The 25,207-nt window shown below is 50.0% G+C and overlaps 1 long non-coding RNA gene across 1 annotated transcript in view; it reads right to left on the reverse strand.

The window, feature by feature from the left end:
- Nucleotides 1–25,207, reverse strand: part of LOC134155425 (uncharacterized) — a 48,730-nt gene that overhangs the window by 11,580 nt on the left and 11,943 nt on the right. Inside the window, exon 2 of the long non-coding RNA XR_009961548.1 lies at nucleotides 20,587–20,767. This is a non-coding gene — a long non-coding RNA (uncharacterized LOC134155425). The remainder of the gene's footprint in view (nucleotides 1–20,586; nucleotides 20,768–25,207) is intronic.

Below are 25,207 nucleotides of genomic sequence, written 5' to 3' on the forward strand. Positions count from 1 at the left end.
AGCTTGTTAACATTTGTGAAGTTAAGTAACCCTAAATTTATGCCATTAATTTGCATGCATTACATTTTTTTTTCTCTGCTGCCAGTTTATAGTCTCTGTGAAACCTTTAAAAAGTGGCTTTTTTCCTCCTTTTCACTTCACTTGTGTTAATTAAGGCTTGTGATATATGTATATTTTTACACTGCTGCTGTGCTTTAGCATTTAATCATCAAATGGCCCTTTTTGTCTTTGCTCTGTGTTGCTCTTGCCTCTTCTTCTCCTGTCCACACAAACATAAGGAGACCTGGGGGTCCCCCCCCATCCACAATGATCTGTAGGCATGCCTGGAGCCAGACTGGGCTCCCACCAACCATCTTCCTGTGAAATAAGGTGTCTTTCACAACAGGGAGATGTGGGGAGGATTTTCAGCTGCTGAAGAGTTAACAACTCAAATCCATTCAGGCAATCACATTGCCATGCTGAAGCACACTGTATTTACACATTCGCAATCACTGGGGAGCCTTAAAATCGGATTCTCAGGGGAAATCCAAAGCCAAAGAACACAGTGAGATTCCTAATGAAGGCAGTGGTGGCCACGGCTGGGGGAGGCACAAGTGATGGGTATGCTATAATCGCCTGCTGGCAGGAAAGGGGATGCAGGTCATCCTCTAGGGCTTTAGTAGCACCTAGAAATATCCAAACTAGGATGCATGTAGAATAGAAAGAGCTGCTGTAGAAAATGCAAGTCCTGCTTCTCCCCTGTTCCCAGGGGACTGCCCCACAGATGTTCCAGGGACAGCCATCCCTCCTGTCCTCCTAAGGACTCTCCTTCCTGGGCAGACAGATCTCTCTCCTAAGCACATCACTGACTTTGGAAGTGCCCAAGGCCAACACAAAGCATAGCTGGTAGAGCCCTTTTGGCAGCTGTCCCAGCGAGCATATTTCTGAGCTCAGCTGGACAGGAGTCTTGGTCCTAAATGTGCTTTGATTGCTTTGCTCTTCTCTAAAGGCTCTGTATCTCCCAGCTGTAAGCAGAGTTTGCTGAAGCAAGAAGTAGGTTGTTAAGTCTGGTTTGGATGCTGTTTGGTCTTTAGTGGAGCTGATGGAACTTGTCTTGTTAAAAGCCAGCTGAGCTGAGACCATGAACACTGAACATTGATTCAGACCTAAACACCTGCCATGGGAGACATCGCAACCAGAGCAGGGAATAAGGATGATTGCTGGTCACAGAAAAGATGACGTTCCTTCATGCCCTATGGAGGAGCTTTGTGATCTCCTTGAGGATCTGACAGGCATATGACAGGTCTCTGGAGGGTCTCTGCTGAACTGGTTGGGAAGGAGGGGTACAGGAGACAGACCAGGTTTTCCACACTGTCACTATTATTTTGCCATATGGAGGTGTTGAGCACCAGAGAGGATATTCTGATTTACTTCCTGGCTTACTGTTGCTGTGGCAACGGGAGAAATACAGGCCAAACCAGGCTGCATCTGCAATGTGGTGGTAATAGGGAGTTTGGGTTCCCATGTGTGTTTGTTTGTTTGTTCAGCTGTTTGCAGGAGCCACATGGTAAAAAAGCACTGTCGCGATGAAAAGGGAATAGGGCCCAAATTGTACCCAGACAAATACGCCCTCCTCTCATGCACCAGCAAAACAGTCATGCATGCAGTCATATTCACAGCAAACAGCCTAAGGAACACTAGCACATACACATCATCTCTTCCAATCACACATATACCTCTGGAGCTGGCATTTCCCTGGCTATTCTGCCACTGTCCAAGCAACTGGACTTCTTGTTGTATAGGTATGAAGACCCCATGCATCAGGCACTTTCTAGTAGGGCTCTCGAGTGCAACAAAGAGTCTGAGGCCCACCAGCTTGTGTCAGCACAAGAATCTCCTTTGCTATCAGGTCCACACACCCCAGTTGCCAAGATGCTAAAGGATCACAAACTGCCCATTGGCTGCTGAGCAAATAATCCCCTCTGAAAACACTCCTCCAGCACATCATAGTGACTAGTTCTTACCTCCCAAGGTGATCAACAAAACAGACTCATCCTCATCCCACCAGTCATATCCCCAGCTTGGAGAGATGGCCTCCATTCCCAACATCAGAGCGAGCCCTCAGGTCACATACATTGGCCTGTTGCAGATGCCCACCTCCAGCTGTGACACCACCTATCTTCTGCCAGCATGATTCCCACCCCAGAAAACAAGCTGTAAAGTGGAGCCTGCTGCGACCAAGTATTCTTAACTTAAACTGTAGCCTTTGGAGAAAGGCTCAATGACCAGTCTTTCCAAAGTACTGGCCCCGGAGATCTCCTTTAGATCAAGTGAAAGGAAGAAGAGGATTCTTCAACTACCTTTTACAGCCTCAAAGCTGCTCCCTGTAGAGCTGGAAGCACAGAACAGCCTTACAGAACGCGAAGTTGTTATTCAGTCACACCATGTTCTGTTCTTTATCCCACAGCCCATAACAGGCTGAGGCTAGCAAGGGTGCAGGGGAGAAATAGCCTGATGTCAGGGCAGGAGCATGGTTTGCTTAGGCATAGAGGCCTTGGTGTTCCTGGAATTAAAACTCCTAATAAGCACTGGGACTCCTGCGCTTCAGCTTTTGCAGTGGAGAGGCAAAACCCATGGCAAAGGAGGGCTGAATTTCCTCAGTCAGGCAAGGCTGTGAGGTGGGATGTCTCTATGGGGACAGTGCATGTGGGGCTGAGATCCTGCTAAGGCAAGGGGTGGATCTGAAAGGCTGGTGAATCCATAGATGGTTGGCTGCTGCTAGTGGTGGCCTAAAGGACATTGAAGGGAAAAAAAAAGGGGGGGGGGAAACAAAGGGGTTAAGGTTGAGCTGGAAAAGAAGAGGTGATGGAGATGAGAGGCTCTGTAGGCATGAAAAGTTTCTACAGAACATTGTGCAGAGAGAAGTCCAGCTCAATGGCAACAAGGACAAGCCACAGGGCACATGTGGTGTCTGCATGTGTGCTACAGGAATGCTATGAGCTTGTATAGTGCCTGGGCACCCAGGGCCCTGTGCATGCAGGAGAGACGAGATGGGGCATAGGTTCCCCTCCTTTGACTCTTGGCTGCCTTTTTTCCCATCATTCCTGGGACTCCATCTGGCTCCACTATTTTTACACACACACACAAAGAAGAGAAAATAAACACTTAATTCCTAACCTAATCAGCCCTTCTTTCACTAATTAGCACCCTCTGAGCACATCCACAGGCTGTGAAAGATAACTCTGGGGCCGATAATGACCCCCAACCTGCAACTGCATATGCTGAAGGGTCAGCAGAGCCAAGAACAAGCCAGGGGGAGGCACGGAGCAGAGCAACCTTTGCCTTTTGTTGTTTTTTCCCCTCAAACCTGGGATGTTGGAAAGGGGTTGTCTCCTTTTTTGCAGGATCCCTTGTATGCATGTGTTTTGTGGTGACAGGGAGAGTGTGTGTGTGTGTGCATGCATGTGTGCTGAGGAGGGGGAAAGATGGAGAGGTTTGGAGGGAGGGGACTGGCGCTGAGCCCAAACCCGAAACACATGCCAATTTGTGCCTCTTGCTGGTGGTAATGAAGGGCTCCGTTCAGGACACGCGGGACAGTAATTAAGGGGCTTCAAAGGCGGCTTTCTGCAGAGTGCTCTCTGAAGGGGGGCTGAGGGGAGGAAGGAGCACAAGAGGGGGGTGTTCTCCACTCAATGGAAGACTTCTGGCTCCTGGCGCTGCTGGGGAAGGCACTTTTTCTTCCTCCCTGTCTCCCATAGCAACTCCTACCCATGAGAGCTAAGAAGGTGCAAGCATCTGGCAGCTCCGGGAGAGCCCTCAACAGTTAGCAGGCAAGGCAGGCTCCCGTACAGAGCATGTGCTGTCGTGGGGAGGGGAAAGCTCCCTCTGAAAGCGGAGGGACACCGTGCTGAAAAGAAGCAAAGATGGACAAGCAGCATGGCAGTAAAAGAGAAGAGAAAGAGCTGGAAGGAGACAGGCAGGGCCTTGGTGTGATTGGTGTGCAAAAGTAGCACCTATAGGAACAGGAGTTGCCCTTAGTCTCCAGGGATCTGCAAGGATAAAGCTCTGGATCACCACAGATCCAGATGATCAGGTTAGATATAAGGAAGAAGTTCTTTACTGTGAGGGTGGTGAGACACTGGAATGGGTTGCCCAAGGAAGTGGTAAATTCTCCATCCCTGTCAGTGTTCAAGGCCAGGTTGGACTTGGGCGACATGGTTTAGTGTGAGGTGTCCCTACCCATGGCAGGGGGTTGGAACTAGATGACCTTAAGGTCCTTTCCAACCCTAACTATTCTATGATTCTATGATCTGGATGATCTGCATCTGTGGCTGAGTCTTGTCAACTTCATCCCATTGGGTTATTTCTCATGAAAGGTTGGATGGGGAAAACTTTGTGAAGACGACAATGGCCAGGGCTGAGAATGTGCTTCCAATGTGTCAGTCTGGACACAAGGCTCTGGGCTTAGCTAGGCACTAAAGATAAACAAGTGCTGCATGGGCACAAAAAGAGCTCCAGCCCGCTTCCAGGAGCTTCACAGACTTTGGCCCTACAGTCTCTAAGCATTGCAGATTCACTCATAGCTATAGAATTCCCATGTCAAAGGGAAGGAGCCAAGCCACAGAATGGGTGATGTGACTGCCATGGCCACCAAAGAGCCTCAGCGCAGCTGTCCTGCTTCCTACCTGGTACTTTAACAGAACATCTGCCTGCCCTCCCTCCATGGGAGCAAACATGAAACAGCAGCTCTGGTGGAAAACAGGCCTGTGCTGAGATTGATTAAACGGGGACAGAGTGTGGGAGGAAAGAGAAGAATAAATTGGCAGGGAGCGCAACAGAGCGTTAGTGAGAGACAGGAAGAAAGGATGAGTGAGAAAGATGGTAAGGAAAAGAGAGAATGGAGGGTTATCTACAGATTATATTCAGTGGGCTATGCACCAAGCACACAGAGAAAGTGAGGGAAAGAAAAGAGAGGTGATATGAGCACATGAGAAGAAGCGCAAAGAGACTTACAAAGAGCAAGAGAAACAGCTTGAGAGATAAGCAGTTCTTCACTGATCCTGCATGACAGCATGCTCCCTGCCATCACTCACCATTCTACAAGCTGCTAGAGTGCCCCACAGTTCCCCTCAGCTTCAGAGGGAGGTGCCATCTCTATGCTGTCTCAGCACTACGCCCATGTCACTTGGACACTGCTGTTTGGGAGTCAGGAGCAATCCTGACATGGGGAACCATGGGTAACACAATATTTAACCGAGGTGAAGCAGCAGTCTAGCTGAACTCACCTTGCAGTAGTCCTCTAATGCTCCTCCATAATTGTCCAGATCCTTAGTTTTTCTGACCTTTCTGCCCTCTCCTGTTCACCACCCTCTTATGCACCAGCCCACACTTAACCGCTTGTTCCAGCTGACCTGCTGCATGTCTCCCGCATTCAGTGTCACCCAGCCAACAGCACAGTCACCTGCAGCCTGGAGCAGCTCAGCAGAGCTGTGCCTACTGCTGGAGACAAAGAATGGGAAGACTTACCCTGGGAGAAGCACCTGGGGCCAGCCTGGCTGAGGTGTGACTCAGCCATTGACATCAGCTGTGACATCAGCTCTTGGGCAAATGTCTTCACATGTTTATCCAGCAATTCTCTTAACTACCTTCTTACTACTGCCCAACCATGACTCTCACTGCCCAGCCTAAGCAGTTTCTGAGAAGAGGTGCTCAGATTCCTAGGCAGACAGAGTCAAAAGAGTTTGGATGCAGAAACACATTATGGTGCTGGAATGGGCCCCACAGCAGGTCTTGCAGCTGCCTGGGCTAAGGAACAGCTGGGGTCTAAATAGGATCTGCAGGGAAAAGAGGTCAGCCTCAAGGAGGTGCAGACACAGTCTCAGGTGCAATTTCAAGACACAGCCTTGGAAGGGCTGAGCTCCATCACTGATTCTTGTCTCACACAAGTGTAACAACCACAGCACAGACCAGACAAGTACAAGGCACTCATGTACCCTGCCTTCTTCCATTGCACAGACCACCAACCACTTCCCATCAGACGCTGACAGCTGCTGAACCCTTCCTAAGAAACGTACAAAAGATCTAAATCAAATAGGAGAGCAGAGCTGATCACCAATATCTTCTGACCATGGGGGAAAAAACAGCCTCCCCTTTCCTCTCCCAGTTCTTCCTTTTCTCCTCCCATCCTTCTACCCTGTGCAATCCGAATTGGATGCTGTGCCAAGGATAGATGAACAGGCAACTACTGAATCACTCCATTAAGTTTGAACTGAATATTAAAAAAAAAAAAGAACAACCAAAAGAGAGGGAGAGAAAATAAAAGCTGGGATTACAGGCTTAGCAACCATGAGTGCATATTCAGCCTACACTGTTCTCTTTGTGCCTCTGTCACACCGGTAGCCTGCTAAGGGAGTTATACCATTACTAACATGACAGCATTGTCCTACCCAGCCTGGATTAGAAATCCCAGTGGCTGTGTGGAAGGGAAATGTCCCTTGGCAGTGGCAGGCACTTGGCCTCATGATGCCTTCTACTCTCAGCATGCTGGCCAGCCAGGGAGAAGTATTCAATTATCAGACAGGCTCTGCTTTTTCCTAGGCCAGCTTTCCCTTATCGTCTGAGTGCTTTCTCCCTGGCCAGCGATGCTTGAGAAGTCTGTCACGCACGAGAAACTCAAGATGGTCCAGGCAATTCCTGAATCAGGCAGATTTCTCACAGCTGAACCCCAGTAGCTTCCCCATCGGAGCCCTCCCTTCTCCTCCTCACGACTACACAGTCTTCTCCATACAGATAGGCTGCTCAGTCCACAGGGGATGAGTATCTCCTTCACCAACACAAGACCTCCCGCAACTGCCTGGAAAACTGGATCTCCCTGTTCCCTGCTGGGAGCATCAGACGGTTCTGATTCCTTAGCGCTCCTCTGGCCTAAAATCATCTTAACAGTCACAGAGCTGAGACTGATTGCCCTCATTACTTTTTCTTCTTAAGCAGGACCCCCCCGTTTCTTAAACACATTAAAGATGTTTATGTTGCTCTGATACATTTCTCAAACATTTTCCGTTTCAAGTAATCCCCTTACAAACACTATCCAAAACACCGTAGCAATCAGACCATCCACTCTCTCATCCACTGCTTTTATCCTTGTGATGTCCCTGGGGACTGTGTTTCCTCATTGGGATAATGCTGTTACAGTGTGTCTGGCACAGGGTGGCAAAAAAAAAAGGCAGTTTGCAACAATAAATGCATCACCCCTTCCAGGATGCAGAAAGAGGTAAAGGTCATTGCATAACATGGTCTCTCATTGCCCTGGCAGCAGACAGAATTTCTGCTAATGTGGTCACCAATGCTGGGGGACCAGCTTTGGTACTGCTGAGATAAAATTAAATGATGCTGTGTGAATTGGCTGTGCCAATGCGCAGATCTTCAGAGAAGGAAGGAGGAGCTGGGCTTGGAGTGAGAAAGGCGACGAGATGAGATGAGATGAGAGGAGAGAATTGGGAATGCATTGCCTGGAGGGTGAGGGTCAGGACCAAGAGCAGCAGAAGGAGCTGCCTAGGACAGCTGCTCACCCAGATGGTCTCCAGTCTGCAGCCTTCAGATCTTGCCTTAGCTCCAGCCTGTGGCTGGTGCTTGTGGACTCATCTCTGCACATCCCTGTTCTGTAGCCAGTAAAGCTACTGGTGGGGCAGGCTCTGCATCACTGCAGGAACAGGGACAGGGACCATTCCTCATTCACTGTACCCCAGTACTACTTCATTTGTCTCAACCCAAATAGACAAGGGAATAAGCACATTTTTTTTTCTTTCCAGAGCTGCCCCAGGGCTAGTCTACAACATTTTATGGCCCAGTTCTCAGTCTATTTGCATTTTGTATTTTTACTTCAACTGCTGTTTGTTTCCAGGCATTTGGGATGCCTAATGATTTTCAAAGCACTGTTTATTTTAATCCCTCTAATTTATTAATACATTGGCTGGCCTCGAAGTGCTTGGGAAAGAAGAGTAAGGAACTTGTAACCAGTGCTTTGAATAAAGCATCAAACTGTCATAGGATCACATCAAAGCAACAGCAAGCAGCTCACTTTGTTGGCTACATCATGATACAGCCCCATGGGTCCTCCGGTTTAGTGTCATGTTTCCTCATGCATGTCACCTTGCAACACTACCCAGCTCACCAGCCCCAAGGATGAAGTAAAGAAACAGCAATGCCCAGAGGCAGCTCCTCGCGAAAAGTCTGCCCCTTCTCAGTGTGTTATGAGGATGTAACATGCCACCGTGGTGCAGGTAATATAAACCATGCTGACATCCACGTGAACTTGCAGGCAGTGTTGGAATCTTCCAATAAGTCAAAGGCGCACTTGGTCTCCACTCTCCACTGTATTCTCTTCAGCCCAGTGTTCTGTGGTGAGGACAGTTTTACACACAGGGCAGTCTGAAAGATCAGTGAGCATAAACACTGCTAACCATGCAAATGAGAGAGCTTTGAATCCCTGCTAGTCAGTCCCAGCAGGAAAATGACAGATTTCCTCAGCACCAGAAAGCAACTGTCAGGTCCTGAACACCCTAGGGGCTGCCCTCAAATAACTTCTCCTGTCTCCAGGAAAGCAGTGAGTGTGCCCCATCATGTGTTCATGAACCTGCCCTCATCTAAGTCAAGGCCTCAAGACCACTGTTTTTTGTAGCTGACAGTTTCATAGCATCCCTACAGCCGCAAAGCCTGTGTGCGTTCAGTGGTCTCACTGGGCTAAAGAACCCCTTTCTTCCATCTCATACCTGCTAAGAAAGCTCACAGCTGTACAAGTTGTCTCACCCATCACTACTGTAGCTGCCCTGTGACATTAGGTGCTCTGTAGCTGCCCTGTGACGTTAGCCATGGACCAGCATTTGCCAGGACACACCACTTGGAGAAAGCAGAAGCTTCTCTCTTGTGTAGCAGCATGGCTTCCTGCAAGTGTACATCTTGTGCTAAAGGGCTGAGGTGATTCCACAAACAGCTCTGTGAAAACAGCCTGAAGTTGCTGCTGGTTGTCATGATGAGTTAGTTGTGCTAGATGTCCTCCAGAAGCACGGTTCTGCCTGGGAATAGACAGTAACTACTGTTTACAGGGGATGAACACATCCTGCCTGAATGAGCTTATTGCAACAGCCAGCACGGCTGTCTGGCAAGGAGAGGGGCACCTGCACCAATGTCCTCTTTGCACTTGTGAATAAACCAACGGAAACAGAGGTGCCTCAAGAAAGACAGTGGGACAGAAGCTCTTTCCCCCAGGATGCAGCAAGGACAAAAAAGCTTGTAAACCCTGTGTACCCATTCAAAGGCAGGCCCTGCACACCCAGCAGCGCAAGTGCAATACATTTGCAGGACTAGTATACCCTCAGCAGTGGCAGGTTGGACACCATCCTAGAATAAGAGGTCACAGCAATAGATTTACTCCCTTCCTCACCACAGATGAAGCCTGCACCTCCAAGTGTAGCTCCAGTTCCTGCCTAGACATCACTGCTGATTTCTCACTGCCACAGTCCAAAACACCGTATTAATGTGTTTGTTTCTAAATCCTACTTAAAAAAAAGCCCCTCTCCTCTCCAGGATGCAAGTCCCAGATGACAAATGGGAGCCCAAGGACAAGGGCTGTCTGCCACAATAACTGCTCGCTCCCCGCCGCTTCACGGGTGCCAGCCTGCCAGCAGAGCATCCTCCCTCCCCGCCTTCCCTCCTTGACTCCCTGCACTCCCACCGCCTCCTGCCAGCACAAGAGGGCCCCCTGGGGAGGCATTGAGACTGCTCACCCTCTGTCCTAGCCGTTTCCTCGCTCCCATCTCCTCCTCCCCCTGTGTGGAGGGTGGCATCTACCCACTCACTGGGAGGGACATCAGAGACATCCTGCTTGCCCTACCCCTGGTACTCGATAGCTTCTTTTGAGGGCACTGTCAACCACTCCAGCAGCCTTTCCCTCCCACCCAGCCGCTCAGAGTCAACAGACAGCGACCCATGCTGTACAGGAAGAAGATGGAAGGAATGAATCCCAGCTCACTGCTCTATGTTGTGGAAAGGGCATCATCTTCACCTGACAAAGAAAGGGTAATTCTGCACTTGGCTTGCCTGTGAGCACTTAGTTGATAAAGTCAGGTCATTGCCTGCCCTGGCAAGGCACCTTGCTCTCCCTCCTGCCCATCTTCCCTGGGGCAGGGTGCTCCCTGCTTTAGCAAAGCCTGATCTCCTAGCCAGCTCTCCTAGGCTTCCAGGGGAGATAAAGATCTTTGAAGCAGGATTTGAATTGAGTCCTCAGCTTGATGATGTCCCACTTAAGAGAAAGCCAGAGTAAATTAACCCTGATCTCTGCTCTCAACAAGATGCACCAACAAATGATGAGGACTTTGGAGAGGAGTAACAGAGGGACAGCAGACAAATCGGCCCTCATAGCCTTCTTGAGAGGAGCATAATAAGCTCATGTACTTAAGGCCAAAACCCTTCTCACTCTCCCTGTAGGTCTCATGTCTTCTCTTCTATTGCCTCTATGATCCCTCAGCAAAGAGCACAGCCTTGGCAAACCAGTCCCAGCAGGAAAAGTCTACAAAAGGCCATCCCCCCCCGCCCCCCCAGGATCATGCCTCTCTTATCTGAGGGCACAGGCAAGGGCCACCTGGCCCTAGGATGCTTTCTCCAGCAGTGACAAAGATGGAAGCCTTGGTGAAAGGAACAGAACCTGGCCAGCATATAGTGACACCTCCCCAGGTTGCTCTCTCAGACAAGTTGATGTGGGTGGATTTTGTGAGTTGGACAAAATCCACTATGAATTTACTACACCTCACAAAATTCTCCTACAAAGATCTTGCCCATTCTCCCCATTAACTGCACTTTGCAGTCACACTTCACAGCTACATACCAGGTGCGTTTCTGGTGGGAAGAAAAGAGACAGGAAAAGGCACATCCATGAAAGAGACTGTTTTGCAGTCCTTCCACCTCAGTGTGTCTCTGTAGGCAGGGACCTGAGGACAGGTCTCCCTCCTCCATGCTCCTCAGTAGGAACAAACACACTGGGAAAGGCTAGCAGCACTTGGGCGAGGCATAGGGGTCTTCTTTTCATAAAAGAATGCCAGCCAAAACGAAGAGACCATTACAGTGTTCATTTACGTTTGTTGTGTCCCTAAACCTGGCTAGTGCAAACCCCCCACTGTGAATGTTCACATGTAGCAGGGTGCACATGCGTGTGCTTCCTGGCTGTCAGGGCGCCTGCCCACTGGGGAACCTTCCATGTAAATCAGCTGACAGCTGCTCTTCTGGGATTCCTGGACACCAATAATGTTTTCCCCTTCCTAATCTCCCTGATGTAAATCCATTCACAACGAGTGCCTAGAGACTTTTAATTCCATTGGCATTAAACTCACTAAAACCTCTATTACCAAAAGCTTTTAGGATTTTCCCCAGAATCTACAAGTCAGGTCTGTAACATGACAGAACTCCACCTCTCTAGGGTGTCTGAGAAATTAATTTGTGCTTTCTAAATGCCAGGATCGCTGACTGGACATTCAAAGTATCCCCCTTCCCGTCAGTAAGCTCCATTTGCTGATTATACCATGGCCATTCCCAGGTGCTGAGCTGTCTTCTGAAGCATCCGTAACAGTGTGAGAAAAGCTTCCACCCTGTGATATGCAAGAGCAGATTGTCTGTCACAGCAGAGCAGCACCAGAGGTTCACAGATACTGTATTACAAGTGGAAATGGTCTATTGCAGTGGTCCCTTGGTGCACTTGTAGAGCAAAGGGCTAGCAAATGCATCACAACAGTGATGTTCCTCAAGTGAAAAGGTAGTGTGGTCCCATCTCAGCCCTGCACACAGACAGGTACTGTAAAAGCACAGGGATTATCTGGCTAAACCCCCCTGGAGAGGGTGGCTGGATGCAGACAAGTTAAGGTGGTGAAAGGAGGGTGAAGATAGCTGTGAGTCAGTAAGCGAGGCTTCTAAATGCTATAATACTCCAGAGATGGTGCATTTATCCTTTGGCCCTGAAGGTTCATTGGTTGCTGTAATAGAGCAGAGAGATGCAATCATCTTCCGATCCCAGAGGTCTTTTTAGGTGCTGTAATAGAGTAGTGGTGATCAAGCCGTCTCCAAAGCCCTGGGGTTGCTGGCACACAGCAGGGGTGACGTCAGTGTCTGTCAGCCCCCGCAGCTCCCGGATTCCGGATTCCTGGAGACGTGCTGGAGATGCCTCGTCCACCCCAGAGGTTTGCAGGGGCTGTGACAACGTCAGCTTTGTGACACTGCCAGAATTCCCTCTGGCTTTTAACCCGATGGAAAGGTGCGATGCTGACCCCAGGTCTTTCCACACTGGGATTCCAGCACAGCGGCTCCCACTCTATCCACATCAACTGCCATGGGTGTAGCTTCGAGCTACCCACCAAAAACAAATCACAGCTCTGAGAATACAAGTATGCTCCCAGATCCAGCAAAGAGTGGCATGCAGAGATGACCCTCAGTGTTTGTTTCCCTGGCTTAAAAACACCTCCCTTGTGCAAGGAATAACTCCACTCACACCTTGTGGGCTGTCCAGGAAGGAGACATACTTAACGAGGAGTCTGAGATTTGTGTGTGCTACACACTAATAGCTCGAAATCAAACTCTGTAAACAGGATCAGTTAGCCAAGCTGCTAATAATGACTCCAGCACCCTGTATAATGGTCCCAAGAACTGGGACTGTGCTCCTGGGTAGGAAGACTGTAGGACAGAGAGGAGATGTTTATAGACTCAGCTCCTTACACTGAAGAGTAGGAAATAATCAGGTAAGGTTTCAGAGTTTCTATAGGCTCAGGGATTTCCTTTCGTCCTTCAGCCCCAAAAGACTTTTAATTCTGGGTTCCAGGTTGACCTGGCAAATGGAAAGGCTGCAATAACCTGTTATCCTGGTGGTGTTTCCCACATCCATAGCTCAGACAGGAGATGGGAGCATCAGCAATCTCCCAGGAACTTTCTAGCTGAAGTTTCTGTTCTCAGCCAATTTCAGGAGTTTAGGTGGCTTTGCATTTCTCTCTGTGTGTTGTTACATTTTCATTGGAACCGAGTTCAAAGTCAGAGGCCGAAAACCCTGCTTCTTACTGTTGAGTTTGACATGGCTATGCCAGTTTATGTTAGGGGAGAATCTGACCCCATTCTTCCCTGAGCTTGAGGATGCTCCTGAATACAAGTGACGCTAGGATGAGTTGGGATATGAAGAGAATTTCAGTGCTCTTGTCCCAGCAGGTGTTATTAAGGTATGGTGCACGCTGGGGACTGACCATTGCAGGTCAGAGAAGCCCACACTGACTCTCATGAAAGACATCACCAGAGTTCGGGGGGGGGGGGGGAGTAAAAAAGCTTCAAAGCAGACAGATGAGGGACAATGTGCTCCTATCTTCATTTTCTTATTTGCTGCTATAGTTTAAAGTTAATATAGACTTTGAAGACTGAACTTCAAGGTTCAGGCTCCCAAACTGTTAGTTAAAGCTCATTTATGCATTCTTGCTCTTCACAAAAATACACAAGCCTGATTATACCTGAATTCTTGGTCCTGACAAAATCTCATGACTTAGAACTCCACAGCCTTGTGAACCTGAATCCTATACATTTTAATTTCACTATGCATTCCCTCACTCCTGTGCCATGAGGAAAGGAAGGACTGGTGTACTCACAAGTCTCACAATTTCATTTCCTTCCAATATCTACTCCCATTCTGCTGTCTGACATGGGCAACTTCTATTATCTCCTCCATCTCTTCACTTGGATGGGCTCAGAGGCTTACTGTCCCACTTAAGAGCCCCTTCAAGTCTCCAGCATCCCTTCGGAAAGAGGCTGAATGCAGTTTGGCATGCAATTCCAAATGAGGCAGCATCGCAGGTGTACCGAGAGCCTCACAGCTCTGTCAGAGTACTCTCTACCCACTGCCTCTGCAGCCAAACAGCTACTTTGCCTGCTCGAGGGCAGCGTGACACAGGTCAGAGCTCTCCAAAGAGCTCCCTGACATTCACCCACACTCCCATTTGGATGATACCCTTCATTCAGGACCTTTGGGGTTATCTGAAGTCATGAGTCTGTTCTGCAACACACATTATTTTGAATGCACCAACACTGAGTTTCGCTTGCCAGAGCACAGCGCGTTCATTTAACTTAGCTCTGCTTCCCCAGCATTTCTCACAGCTCCTTCTGGCCACTGCCAACTCAATAACTTTGTCTCACCTGCAGATTTTTATACCGTATATATATATATCTCCTCCCACCTTTCCAATTCATTAAACAATACATTAAATCACATGGGATTTAGAAGAGAACTTGGAGGCCATGTTAACCTTTTGCCATGGTGAAACTTGACTGTTTAATCCCCTCATTCTTTCAGTCTCCTACTCAGTTTTTGATCTATGTCAATATTTTGTCTCTCACTGACTACTTGGCTTCTTTAGCAGCTCTTGCGCAGGATCTTTCAAAAGCCTTTTGGAAGTCTAAATACATTGTATCAATCGGTTCTTCTTTATCCTCTGCTTTATTGACACATTCAAAGAGATGCAGGAGATTAGCAAGATGCAGTTTTCTTCTGCCGAACCCGTGCTGGTTAGGCCCTATCAGACCACAATCCTCCAGATGTCTTCGAGCATCGCTTTTTAATTATCATTCCCACCAGTTCACAAGATACAGATGCAGAGCTTACTGATCTTTTAATTCCCCAGATCATCACTGGAGCCCTTTCTTAAATATAGGTACAATATTTGGTGTTCTCCAGTTCCCTGAATCAGTAGCTTTTCTTTTTTTTTCACAAGAGATTGCATATTTTTGTTAGCAGCTCAATCACTTTAAGCTCCTTCCAAACTCTCAGATTTAACCATCTGGACTTGATATCTTATTGTTTGGAGAAAGGGAGGGTGGGGAGAGGCTTTGTGTTTTATTCAGTGGGTTTTGAGTTTTTTTATGATTGGCTTTGTCCCAACACCCATTATTCTACCAGCATGTTTTCCATCAGTTGCTCATCTAAGCAGATATGGGCAAAGAATCTCACAAACACCGTTGGTAGGGACAGCCGATATAAGAGAAATCATGAGAGAATTCAGCTCCCCAGCAACATCCTAAAAATGGAGTTACTGAGTCACTTTAAACACAGGAGGTGACTGGAATTGATCAGTGCAAGTTTTCTTGGATAACTTCCACCCTGTTCTGACCAACCAGGCTACTTTTGCTCATTTGTTTGGGAACTCTTGCTGAAGAGTGATTTCCGTCTTGACCCGAGAAGATTCAAGGCAGGAACAGAGCTAGCTTGATTATATACAGCCTAAAGTGCAATAAAAAGAAAGTGACCTCAGTGCTGGGGGATGCATGAACCTGGGAGGAGATGAAACCCAGCGAGGATGAAAAGAAGTAAATCAGAAGGTGAGCAGAACAATGCTGAGCTGTTAGCTCCATTGATTGCTTTTCAACTGAATCAGCCACAAGACATGAAATGCAATGGGAAATGCTGGGGAACTCAAATAAGTAGCCCCATTATATGAGTGTTTTTCTCTTTGTGCTGGGCTGGTTCCTGATAGCTATCACCATGCTGGCTGGCTTTAAAAGGCATGGGGGTTCAGACGAGGGCACAGTCTGACGGCCCTGATAGGCCACTGACTTCAAGCCACAGGGGGATGTGGAGGAAGCTAAACATGTGCCTGAAGCACCTACAGGTTTCTGTCACAGTGAACACACCACAGTGAACATATGACCGGCTGTGGGTACATGCTCACCTGCAAGCCTGTCTGCAAGACAATGCAGGTAATCCAGCTTCTGGAAATTGCCACACTCACATCAAAAAGACACTAAGAACACCTGCATGTAATCTACCTACCCTGTGACAGACCTGGCATACAGACCTGACAGATAGATTCTCAAGTATATTTTGTACAAGTGGTAGAAACTTCCATAAATATCTCTTACCTAACTGCTGCTATTCAGTTCTTAGGGGACATGTTGATGGGGCAGCTGTAGAGAAAAATCTGCCTCGTAGCACGTTGAATTCATTCCCTATGTGAAGTAATGTGACCATAAGCAGTCTAAAGGCAAGTTCTTTGGCTCTAAGACATCACCAACATCCCTCCAGTACAGAGCAAGACAATTCCCAGCAGCGCTGGGCAGCACACTCTGAGAGCAGCATGCTCCAGAGAAACACACTCACCTATGACTCCACAGGGCTAGGGCCAGGAGGACAGTGGACGTGGGGAGGGCTTCTCCTCCTTATCAAGAGCAGAGAAACATCCACAGAAGACAGCCACAGAAGACAGCTCAGAGCAGGAGCATCTCAGGCTGGTTATTCCCTGTGTTAAGAAGGTGGATGGGAGATGAGTGGTCCCCCATGCAGAGCTGGCTCTCCTGCCACACTCCATGCCTAGTATGAAAATAGTCAGGTAGAGCTCTAGCTTGAAGTGTCTGTGTAAGAGACTTCCACAGCACATCGTCACCACAGAGACATGCTGCTTTCTTCTTGCCTCCCTCGCCACCCTTCCCTTCATTTGCTGCTTCTGCCCATTTGCTCTCAATTCTTTCCTCTTTCTCACTGTCTCCGTCCCCTCCATATTCCTATGTGCCTCACAATATCCTTTCCCTCCATGATACCTCCCTCCACTACCTGCAGGTCTCTACCTCCAAGAAACAAGGCAGGGCTCACACCTGAAGAAGCACAGCAGGGATGAGATGAGGGAGGAGCTCAGGGGAGGAAGACATCTTCTTCATCTCCTGAGTTAGCCCAACATGACCTCCCAGCCTGTGACCCAGCCCCACACACCAGGAACAGCCCTGCTGAAGGTGCCTGCTTGGGTTGGGATGAAGTGGCATGGACACAGATGCTGTGCTACCACACGTGGGCTAAGCCAGGCAGGGAAGTAGCATGAATCCCATCCAGCTGCTCTTCTAGGAAAGGCTTTTACTTCTTCTCCCCCTTCTCATGCTTATGGGTCTGTCCCGTGTGTGCATCTTGAGCCTGTCCTCTCTGTGCAGGCGGTACAAGGGGGAGGTAAAATGACAGGTCTGGGGGTGGCTGGCCACTAGTCATGGCCTGTACCAGGGTCCCTTTTTCTCCCCTGACACACATACACAGATACGCAGCATGGATGCTTGGGGAGGCCCATCCATGAAGCCTGCCCTTCACTGCTGAATCCCCACTCTGTTTCCCAAGTGACAAGCCACAAACTCCCTTTCTCCTCCCAAACAAACAGAGGCTTGAGTGAATCGCTGCCTCGGCCCTGGCACGCAGCACCCTAGTCATTACGGATGCTCCTCCAGCATCCAGCCCCCTCTGAACGTCAGCTTGCAGCCATGTCAGCAGAGTTCACAGGCTGCACCTCTCCAAACAGCACCCCTCTGTGCTACCCGAAGCACCATGCAAACAGTAAGCAGCCTTTCACATCCCTCCTCCCCATTCAACTCCTCTCCACCTCTTGTGGTGACACTGTGTCCCACGTAAAGGTAGGGGAAACTGAGGCACAGCACAGTGACCCATGAAAGTTCTTGCTGGGATCAGTGTTCAGGAGTCCTCAGCAACAAATCTTTGTAGGCAGTGTCATCTCTTGCCTTCAACCCCAGAAGTTAATCTTGCTGGGCTTTAAAGTAAAGTTGGCTTCAGACTGCAAAACCTGGTCAGCGAACGCTCCTCCTCATCAGCAGAGGCTTGCACATGTCCACACACAATCATGACATTAACCATCCCTCACCACCTTCCTGCCCTTTCGCCCCTTCAACTCAATCTCCCTCAGCAACACAAGCACCTGAGTGACCGACCTAGAATAAGTCCCTGCCATAAGAGGAGGGGGTTTTGCTTGTACACTGTCCCACGTGAGCACCTTGCCTTCCATCCATGGTGTAACCTCATTTCCTGTCAACATGATCCTATGAGGAAAGATAACACTTCTCCCAGGCCCCATGCACTGATCATGGGTCTGTGCGATGGTCAGGGCTAGAGAGCAGCATCCTCTTGTTGACACGACACTTCCCTTCCTTTTCAGCATGAAGCCTGTCCTCCTTCCAGCTGGCATCCTCTCATCCCTGCACACATGCTCTCCAGGACAGTGGACAGCCCTTTTCAGTGTGTGACACCGCTGAAAAACCCTTGGGGACAGCCAGGCAGAGACGTGGCCACCAGCCAGAGGACATACTTGTCTCTCTAGGATCTCCCTGGCCCCAGGCTCGTGCTAGGAGAGAAAGAGATACAGAAAGCTGGGTTTCTGCCTTGCCATGCATCACTTCTCAAGACACCTGGGAGACCAGAGCTGTTGTAATTCCTGAAAGGGGAGGGCAGCTGCCTGGTGTGGGGTATGGCTTGCCCCCTGCTAAGACAGTAATTCAACCCTCTTTCAAACCAGCTTTCCCAACAGGAGGGACTCAACCTGGCTGGCTACGGAGTGCAATTGCGTCTGTCAGATTAGCCAAAGCACACGCGATCCGGAGACGTGCCAGATGTGGAAGGCCAAACACTTGAGCCATCATCCAGCTAGAGTTGTGCAGACAGATATTACCCAGCTCAACATAAACCTTGCCGGTACAGAGTTAAGCCAACATTGTTTTCTAAACAAATCTAAGCAGCAGAGTGAGTTCATACAGGATCAGCATTTTCTACCACGCAGCAGCAGCAGTTTTGACCCAGTACCAAGCTCCCTAGAGCTGGATTTATTGTCTTGTCCACCCTGAGCCAGTGCCAAAGCCATGTCCTGAGAGGGCTGAGGAATTAAAACAATGCCAAATGGCTACGGAGGCTCCATCAGGGAAGAGTTTGCTTTCTGCAAACTCCCCAGTAAAGGAACTGAGAGCAACTGCACGGTGTTGCTCCCTGCTGGGCCCTGGCCAAGAGGAGCAGTGACACATCAGCATCGCTACAGTCATTCCATCACCCGCAACACACACACACGCTCACGCACTGAAGGGTGTGAACCACAGGGGAAAAGATCACTTCACAGTATTGTCAGCTGGCAGCAGCAATCAGAAACAATCCTGCCAGGGGACATCAGCCCTTCCTGAGGATGCCCAAATCCACTCCTGCTCCTGCACTGAGGGGTCACAAGGGATGGGAAGTGCTGGAGAGGGAGTGAGGAAGGGGTGCTGTTGAAGGAGGGAGAAACAGTTTCTAGGTACCCCCAAAGAGGAAGAACACCGGACAGAAGTTGAAGGCAGCAGTTCAAGTGGAAGGGTAGGTGTCAGGGTAGTCAGAGGGGGCATCAAAGAAGTGAGGGCAGATGACAGGGTACTGCCATAGCAGTAGGGAGATGCAGAGGAAGATGCACCCTTCTTGCCAGCATCACCAGGTGGGCCCTGGGCAGGAGAGGAGCAACTCATCACCTCCTTCAGGAGACACCACACCAGTATGCAACAACGCAGATCCCACTGTCCCCTTCCCCTTGAAGAAAAGCAGCAGCTCCAAAACCTGACACAGAAACCCCCAGAGCCTGTTCAGAGCCTGAATCCACAGCCTGGCAGGTGCGAACCCCGAAACCTCCCCTCTAAACCCCACTCTCAGCACGCCTTCTGCCTGCCGCTTTGCCAGCAGCTTGTAGCTTTAGGGTCTTATTCTGGGGAAAGGCATCTCCAGGCACGTCCGTGCTCCTCAAGGGCCAGCAGCGCATCTGGGCCTGCCCAGGCGATGGGAGAAACAGCTGCTCCCTGCTCCCATCCCCACGCTGCAGCAGCATCAGCAGCACAGAGACATGCCATAGAACCAGTGCGGCTGATCTTCCTGCCTTCCCAGCAGAGGAGCTGGGAAAGGGGCACTGAGGGCAGCCCCAGGCAGCGGGAGGCCCTTTCAGGTGCTCCCAAGAGCTTTGCGCCCCAAAATGGGTCAGGCTCGGCACAGGGGCCCTCCACTGCCTGTGCAGGGCACACGGTGTTCCCAGCTTATGAAACATGCTGTCTCCAGAAGGAAAACATCCCTCCTAGCTGGGCAGGAGCACCAGGGGACAGCAGCTAAGCAGCGACAAAGCGCACGCCCATCACCCCCAAAGCTGTGCCAGGTTGGGCTGGGTATTCAGAGGAGGTACCTGGCTAGGAAATGGAGGCCAGTGCCCTCCGTGGGGAACTGGGATACTCAAAATATCCGTGAGATGAGGAGGGAGGGAGAGCCCGTCCCCTGCACGCCCCACTCCCGGTACTGAGATGCCCACTGCTGCTCTGATGCAAGCTGCATCCCCAGGGGGACTCATTCCAGGGCCGCGGAGCCCAGCCATGCTGCTGGCCAAAGCAGCCGGCTGCTCCGCTGCAGCAGCGTCAGCCCGGCTGCCCCTTCTCCCAGGAAACAGGGGGAGGGCAGGGAAATGCTGTAGGCAGAAGAGCAGACAGGTGTGTGCCAAGGGAGGGATGGGAAAGGAGAGGAAAGCACTCGGGACTGCGCGCAGGGGACCCCTGCTGCTCGGCAAACATCCCCTCCCTGCACAGGCATGCAGAGCTGCAGGGAAAGGGGGTTGGAGAGGGGGAGCAGCTCTCCATAACGACGGGGGGGGGGGGGGGGGGGAGGGGGGTCTGATGGATGCCTATATTTCGTTCACAGCACAGCAGAAACCCCTCTTTTTCCCCTTCCTCACTCCTCTGGGGAAGAAGCAGGGATGGATAAAGGTGCACAGACAGGTGCTGAGGTTGGCTTACCTCGCAGTGCCAGTGCTGGGGATGCCCGGGTGTGCAGGAGGTAAATCCAGGGCTCTGCTCTCCTCGGCAAGTGCTGGGAAAGGCCTCTCTTCAGTCACATCAAGGAGTGGCCTGTGAGTAGGTGCTCCAGCTCACTGCTCGATCGAAGCTGCCATGGATTCATTGCGAACGACTTCGCCTTCTGTGAGGAGAGGAGGAAAGGGGAGGGAAAAAAAAAGGAGGAAAAAAAAAAAGGGAAAAAAATCACCAGCTTAAGACTTGGAGGGTAGATTCACTTCTTTCTTAGGTTTCCAATGGCAACTGAATATACCACAGATGAAGATCCAGGGTGCATGTGCATGTGAATGTGTGTGTGTGGGAGGGACGGAGAGATGCACAGCTGCTGAGTCCACAGGCAGTGTGGGGTGTGAGCTGCTCAGGGCGTACTGGTGGTGATGGGTACAGACAACTGGACACAGGCAGCAGGGCAGACAGACAGATGGAAGCAGATCTAAAGGATGGGAAAAGGATGGGCTGTTTCCTAAGAGCCTATCTGTCCCACTGCATGCAAACAGGAGACAGCCCCTGGCCCTGTGCAGGGGGAAGGTGAAGTGTGCCTACGCACGTGGCCGCACACATGAAGGCAGGCTGTCTCCTGGCCCTGCTCACATCACTCCCCTGCAACTACACTGTTCACACTCAGACTGCTACACACATGCTGTATGCACACACACCGGCCTTTTCATACCCTCATGCACCACCCCCAATACACCCCCCAAATATTCAGAGTCCTTTCAAGGGGTAAGGTGTTCCTCTTCTTCATGTGCGTCCTGCACTGATGGGGTTGCACAGCTGTATTAACCTGCATACGTGGTGTTTCAGACAACCACCACACAACCACATCAACTCCACCCAGCCTCTTCCACCTCTCACAGCAAAAACATTTATATACAGCACAGCGAATACTGACCACTGCACAACTGCATGCTGGATGTTTGAACATACCTACCACATGAGAACTCCTGACCACTTACACATAACTGTCACCGAACAGATGCACATCAGTTAATCAGCCCACCTCCATATCAAAGACCAGAAAAAGTGCCCACGTATACACACACACACATACACACCATCTATATCAGCACAAACACTGCAGCAACAAATCACAACACATACATCTGTAAGAAAAGAAAAGCACTTAAAACATATCCGCGCGCTGAGGAACGTAAGTCAAGCAAGCAGCACTAGCTGCCTATCACACACAAATGTACTATGCTTACAAATCGCCTGCAGCATACAAACTGATCGCATCAGATAACTGTTACCCACCTAACTCAGCCCACACAGCAGCATACCATCCTGATGGTAAACGCTAGCCCCAGCACCATCAAACACCAGCCATATTCTGTCACATGGAAAACACAAATACTCATCTACATCCAGCACAGGCAGACAAACACAAGCTACACGTGAAATGCAGCCAGCCAGCATCACTCAACACCCCAAAAATGACATTCTTCAAAGTTGTGAAGCTGGAACTCACTTCAGAGACAGCTGTATTGTTCTATGTACCTGCACGGGTGCGCACACACACACACACACACACCACTGCCACACCAGCTCTGCTTAAACTGCCTCCATCCCTGAGATCTTCCCCTTTTCTGCACTTTCTCTAGTTCTCCCCATTCTACCACCTCCCAGCAAAGCCCATGTGTCTGTCTGCTGACACATGTTGCAGCTCCTGGGAGCAAGGTCTCTGGAGCAGAAAGCCTGCAAAAGCATCCACACTCATCCCTTCTCCTTTTCTCCTTTCTTCTGGCGTTAGATGTGTATAATTTGCATGCAAAGAAGAGTGCAAGGTCCCACCAGCCCCAAGTGCTCTGAAATTGGCTGATGCTGGCATCAGGGGACGTGACTGCAAAACCTAAGCACGGTGAAGAAGTAGATAAACCCTTATGAGAAGCAGAGATTTGACCAGGATGGCACCAACTTCCTCCCAAGCCCCAGGAGAGACAAGGAGATGTGCAAGGTGGGTAAGAAGGAGTGATGGAAGGAGAGGAGTTTGGCCTGGCACCAAGGATGGCACAGCAAGCACTCTGCCAGACTTGTTTAACAAGCACGGTAGTGTCACAGCATGATACTGCTATCAGTGACTGAGAGCGATCAGGGTTCGGCATCAATGCGAGCCTGTGTACTGTGTACTGCTGGAATATGGGAGAGGCATGGGAAAACATAGGGTTGGGGCAGGGGGGGAAGAGCAGCTGATGTGGGTGCAACTGCAGGCATGTGGTGCAGGGGTCTGTAGCTATACTGGGAACAGTGGGTATTGGCACAGGTACAAAAAGAAGAGCCCACAGATACAAAGAGGCTGGCATCAGGATGGATTGGAGGCAGGCAATGCAAGGGTTGCAATCAGGTCTAGCTCCAGCTACACAGAGGAAAAATGGAGGGAGTCCCCCAAGCTCTGTCTGGTGCTATTGGACATAGAGACAGACCTCAGTAACGTGTACACTGCAATAGCCTCTTCCAGGAGCATTCTGCCCTCGCACACATTGTATGCCCAGCACCCTGATCCCACAGCTCTCCGCTGAACACCCCCAGCCCTTCCCCAGTGGATGCAAGTACAACTTCCCCACTGTTACTGAGGCATGCAGACTCTGCTCCCCAAAGCCACCTACTTCAGACCTTCCTCCAGAGCACTCCCACCTTCCCACATATGTACCACACACATGCTCATGCGATACCATGGGAGGAGGCTGAAGAAACATGTGGGGAAGCCACCACCAACACCTCAACCCCTCCAAACCAGCTCCTCTTCCTCTCTACCTCCACCACTGGCTTTTCAGAAGTGCTTAGAAGGAGTAAAAATTTCCCCTGTCTCATCTCAACTTGGCCCATGCACCCAGGCAATTTCAGCCTGCTAGGAATGTCTGTTCCTCAGCACTGTGCTCAGTTGTACCTGCATGGCTCTTCCCACAAACATTCATTGTGCATTACAGGAGATGAATAATGCAGGCTGAAAGGGGACAAGTGAGGGAGTCTTTCTGGGGCTCAGCAAGACACGTGTACAAAGCACAGTGGAGATGGAGTTGCCTCATCTGGTCAAAGCTAACTGATGCTGCTGAACCTGGAAAAGCCACCACAGCCTGAGATGCTACTTAGGTTAAAGTGCGGTCATGAAGGCACTCTGAACAGGCTTTTGGACCCAAGATTTCTAATAGGTGCTCAGAGATAATAGAGGTGTCGCTGTGGATAGGCAAGGAAGATCTTCATCTGTGAGATACTTATTACTGAGCTAAGCAGCTCAAGAGAGCCACTAGTGGAAAAGGAACATCATCCTAAACTGACCTCCAAACCATCTGCTCCTGTGCTTCAGGGGCATGGAAGAAGCACCATAACTGGCTAAACAGAAGGAAAAGGAGAGTAAAAGCAAGGCAAACAGAAGCCAAGGGGGATGCGCATGTGTGTTTGCACATGTACATCAGTGTGGTGTTCACCACAGGGATGTGCTTGCCTCACCTTCACATGCCAGTTTTATGCTGGCAAGCAAGGAAACCTGGAAGCGACAAAACCATGAATATCTGTCAGTACTGCCATGAGTGTGTCCATCTGCATGGGATAATGCTGAAAGGGGGCAACACGGCCAACGTGGTGTCATGTGTGCACATGGGTATGCAGGAATGTGTGGCCTCTGGTGCTGTGCATGTGCCTGCCGTGGGCAATGGAATGCAGGTATTGATGCATGGAACATATATGTGTACATGTGTGCATCCAAGTGCTATATTATATATAGGGTGAACAGTGTGTCTGTGTGCAAATCTGATCTTTGCTGAAAACATGAGTGCATTTGTGAGATGTCACAGAGAATGATGTGTCCTCTCTGGGTGTCTCATGTGTGTGTCACAGCATTTAAACCTCTGGGCGTGCAACACCAGTGTGTTACTGCACGCCTGCAGAGTGAGCATCCTTGTGGAAGCAACGCTATGGGTACAGCACGATGAGTACTGCACGCACCCCTGGCTGCATACAGGTCTGCAGGGAGGGGATCCCTCTCGGCTGGAACACTCTGTCTGGCTCCTGCGCTGCCTCTCCTCCTGGTCTCTGCTTTTAATTTCTCACCTCCCGTTCCCCTCGCTCCCTGGAAGCAGTGTACTCTGCCCTAGGAACCAACTCCCACACAACACACAGCATGGGAACTCCTTTCCTTGCAGCTCCCTGGTATCTTTCCCTACCAAGTGCCAGGAAGGAAAGAAAAACCTCACTGGGCAACCTGGACTGGACCTATGTCCTTTCCATGCTCTTGTCACCTATTTACAACCCCATGAACTGCATCACAAACCCACAGACCTGCACACCCAAACTCTGCACACTACAAACCAGACTCATGGCTTGCATGGGTTGGGTGCGCAAATTGAAGTCAGCACAGCTCAAACTCACACCTCTGGAGCCAAAGCAACATGTCTTAGTTGCTCTGACATTGCTCCCTCATCAGAAGGCTGCCTTCAGCCAAATCCCACAGGAACTGAGTAACCTCCAGGCGAGGATCCAAAGCATGGAACCTGCCCACCTGGGGCATCTCCTGGGGCAGTGGGACTTTGGTAAGAAGAAAACCCCAAAGGTATTTCTTTATTCCTTTAAC

The sequence above is a fragment of the Pezoporus occidentalis genome, unplaced genomic scaffold, assembly GCF_034315485.1.
Source record: "Pezoporus occidentalis ecotype Australia unplaced genomic scaffold, CSIRO_AGI_Poc_V1 ctg78, whole genome shotgun sequence".
NCBI lineage: Eukaryota > Metazoa > Chordata > Aves > Psittaciformes > Psittacidae > Pezoporus > Pezoporus occidentalis.